This window comes from Homarus americanus, unplaced genomic scaffold, assembly GCF_018991925.1.
Source record: "Homarus americanus isolate GMGI-L3 unplaced genomic scaffold, GMGI_Hamer_2.0 scaffold46583, whole genome shotgun sequence".
In the NCBI taxonomy this organism is placed as follows: domain Eukaryota; kingdom Metazoa; phylum Arthropoda; class Malacostraca; order Decapoda; family Nephropidae; genus Homarus; species Homarus americanus.
The window spans coordinates 1,357,607-1,361,188 of NW_024731675.1; the positions used below are offsets into that span (position 1 = coordinate 1,357,607).

Below are 3,582 nucleotides of genomic sequence, written 5' to 3' on the forward strand. Positions count from 1 at the left end.
TGTGTGTGTGTGTGTGCGCCTTCCTATCACACACACACACACAAACCTCTCTCTATCAATCAAACAAACACAGCCAACAGACAAACAAACGGACACAGTTAACCTCCTACTGGTGCGGGGGGTAATAAAACACAACGTTTGTTTGTTTGTTTACGTCTGAGCCCCAAGAACTGTTATGTAGGTCTCTCTGATACCTGAACCCCGGACCTGAACCCCTGACCTGAACCCCGGACCTGAACCCCTGACCTGAACCCTGACCTGAACCCCGGACCTGAACCCCGGATCTGAACCCCGGACCTGAATCCCGAACTGAACCCCGACCTGAACCCCGGACCTGAACCCCGATCTGAACCCCTGACCTGAATCCTGAACCGAACCCCTGACCTGAACCTGACCTGAACCTGACCCGAACCCTGGACCTGAACCCCTGACCTGAATCCCGTGACCTGTACCTGGCTCCTACCTGATAAACCTGTACCCTCACCTAACTTAACCTAATCTAACTTAACCTAACCTAACCTAATCTAACCTAATCCATCTTAATTTAACCTAACCTAACCTAATCTAACCTTATTTAATGAAACTTAATCTAATCTAATTTGGGGCAACCTGTACCTAACCTAGGAGAGAGAGAGAGAGAGATCAGTAACGTAAGACTGAAATACGATCCCTTGGGAGTGGAAGTGGAGGAGGAGGGAGGGAGGGAAGGTGTTGGTAAAGGGGGGGAGGGATGAAAGGAGAAATAAGGAGGGAAAGAGGAAGGGAGAGAAGTGTTCACAATATTGGTCCAAAATTCCTTCCCACTCGTTAATTTATTTTGTGTGTGTGTGTGTGTGTGTGTGTGTGTGTGTGTGTGTGTGTGTCGGTTTGTCCATTTAAGTTAATCTTTAATCCTTGCAAGTTAATCCACCTAAGTTAATCCTACATCCATGTAAGATTAATCCACATAAGTTAATCCAATAAGTTAATCCAATAAGTTAATCCAATAAGTTAATCCAATAAGTTAATCCTATAAGTTAATCCAATAAGTTAATCCAATAAGTTAATCCAATAAGTTAATCCAATAAGTTAATCCAATAAGTTAATCCTATAAGTTAGTCCAATAAGTTAATCCAATAAGTTAATCCTATAAGTTAATCCTATAAGTTAATCCAAGTTAATCCTATATTAATCCAATAAGTTAATCCTATGTTAATCCCATAAGTTAATCCCAAGTTAATCCAATAAGTTAATCCTATAAGTTAATCCTATGTTAATCAATAAGTTAATCCAATAAGTTAATCCTATAAGTAATCGTATAAGTAACAGGTGATAAGTGCAACTAATTATCTGCCACGCCCACGACCACTGGAGCGCCATAACACCCGAAGATGACAGCAGACACTGGCCACTCATCACTCTGTCAAAGAAAACGGGAACAGGGTCATTATGTCTCATAGAAAACGGGAATACGGTCATTATGTCTCATGGAAATGGGAATACGGTCATTATGTCTCATAGAAATGGGAATATCTTTATAATGGCTCATAGAAATGGAATACGGTCATATGGGTATAGAAAACGGGAATACAGTCATTATGTCTCATAGGAAAATGGGAATACGGTCATTATGGGTAATAGAAAAACGGAATACGGTCATTATGTCTCATAGAAAATGGGAATACGGTCATTATGGGTAATAGAAACGGAATACAGTCATTATGTCTCATAGAAAATGGGAATACGGTCATTATGGGTAATAGAAAACGGGAATACAGTCATTATGTCTCATAGAAAATGGGAATACGGTCATTATGGGTAATAGAAAACGGAATACGGTCATTATGGGTCATAGAAATGGGAATACGTCATTATAGGTAATAGAAACGGAATACGGTCATTATGGGTAATAGAAAACGGGAACACAGTCATTATGGGTAATAGAAAACGGGAACACGGTCATTATGGGTAATAGAAAATGGGAACACGGTCATTGGGTAATAGAAACGGAATACAGTCATTATGGGTAATAGAAAACGGGAACACGGTCATTATGGGTAATAGAAAATGGGAACACGGTCATTATGGGTAATAGAAAACGGGAACACGCATAGGGTAAGAAACAAAAGGTCATTATGGGTAATAGAAAACGGGAACACGGTCATTATGAGGTAATAGAAAACGGAATACGGTCATTATGGGTAATAGAAAACGGGAATACACATGTGTCTCATAGAAAACGGGAACACGGTCATTATGGGTAATAGAAAACGGAATACGGTCATTATGGGTATAGAAAACGGAATACGGTCATTATGGGTAATAGAAAACGGAATACGGTCATTATGTCTCATAGAAAATGGGAATACGGTCATTATAGGTAATAGAAACGGGAATACGGTCATTATGGGTAAGAAAACGGAATACGGTAATTATGGGTAATAGAAAACGGGAATACGGTCATTATGTCTCATAGAAAACGGGAATACGGTCATTATGGGTAATAGAAAACGGGAACAGGGTCATTATGTCTCATAGAAAACGGGAATATCTTTATAATGGCTCATAGAAAAACGGGAATATCTTTATAATGGCTCATAGAAAATGGGAACACGGTCAATATAGGCCATAGAAAACGGGATGGAGGTGTTAGTGACTTTTATGAGTGAGCGTATGGAGAAACTGTGATAGAGTTATATACGCACATGTATACATTGGCATACATACACACATATACATACTGACATACACACACACACTTAAATACAGGCATACGTACATAAACAGACATACATACACGTACACACACACACACACACACACACACAACAAAGCATTCAATAACATTATATATCCTTCCACCAAAGGCCTCAAAGAAAGAGCTCAGCTGTATAATCCTGAGAGCTTAAAGAGTGCCGCTGAGAGCTTAAAGAGTGCTGAGAGCACAAAGAGTGCCGCTGAGAGCTTAAAGAGTCCAGCTGTGTGTGTGTGTGTGTGTGTGTGTGTGTGTGTGTGTGTGTGTGTGTGTGTCAGACTTAGCAAGACTTCGTCGAATATTTACACCAGGGGATAACACCATGGCGAGGAAGAGGAGGGAGAGAAGAGGGCGAGTGGAGGGCGAGTAGAGGAGGGCGAGGTGGAGGGTGAGTGGAGGAGGGTGAGTGGAGGAGGGTGAGTGGAGGGAGGCGAGTAGAGGAGGGCGAGGGAGGAGGGCGAGGGAGGGGAGGAAGGAGGGAGGAGGGCGAGTGGAGGAGGGCGGAGGGAGGAGGGTGAGTGGTGGAGGGTGGAGTGGAGGAGGGCTAGTAGAGGAGGAGGGAGTGGAGGAATTTGTGGAATGTTTATTTTTGAAATAGTGAAGGAGGAGGAGGTGAGGGGAGGAGGAGGAAGAGGAAGAAAGGGGAAGAGAGAGAAGAAGAGGAGAGGAGGAGGAGGAAGAGAAGAGGAAGAGAGAGAAGAAGAGGAGGGGAGGAGGGGAGGAGGAGGAGGAGGGGAGGAGGAGGAGGAGGAGGAGGAAGCAACATTCAAGTCATAATTCCTTGAGACATTAAAATTCCTCACTCTTGGAGATACAGAGAGAGAGAGAGAGAGAGAGAGAGAGAGAGA

At 42.7% G+C, this 3,582-nt stretch overlaps 1 long non-coding RNA gene across 1 annotated transcript in view; it reads right to left on the minus strand.

Moving 5' to 3' along the window:
* Positions 1-1,353: 1,353 nt before the first annotated feature.
* LOC121867672 overlaps positions 1,354-3,582 on the minus strand; it is a 56,065-nt gene continuing 53,836 nt past the window's right edge. The window contains exon 3 of the long non-coding RNA XR_006089211.1: positions 1,354-1,399. This is a non-coding gene — a long non-coding RNA (uncharacterized LOC121867672). The remainder of the gene's footprint in view (positions 1,400-3,582) is intronic.